Genomic DNA, 329 nt, shown 5'->3' with positions numbered 1-329 from the left:
GATCTCCTTGTCACATGAGTTGTGAGTAAGGATCTTAGCAATGTCACCTTAACTTAGAGTTAGGTTGAGGCTTGTAAAAGTTAAACATGGAGATTATCCATATTCCATGTAGCTAGTAATAGCAGGATTTGAATCTTAGGGGATTTAAGTCAATCCTTTTGTAGGGATTGGACTAAGATCTGTATGGTGGTTTCGACATGACAAACCCTAAATGACAGATCCACCATAATGTACATTTCATATTGTATGTGCTATTAGTCGACAGATGGAAAGAAGTGATTGAATAGATCCTCACTTCATCACTATGTGAGCCCTGAGGACTTATGTAG

The sequence above is a fragment of the Theobroma umbraticum genome, unplaced genomic scaffold (assembly GCF_002168275.2).
Source record: "Theobroma umbraticum cultivar Fairchild unplaced genomic scaffold, ASM216827v3 scaffold_55.0, whole genome shotgun sequence".
Lineage (NCBI taxonomy): Eukaryota > Viridiplantae > Streptophyta > Magnoliopsida > Malvales > Malvaceae > Theobroma > Theobroma umbraticum.
The sequence above is the reverse complement of the archived record's forward strand: the minus strand, read 5'-3'. Positions refer to the sequence as shown.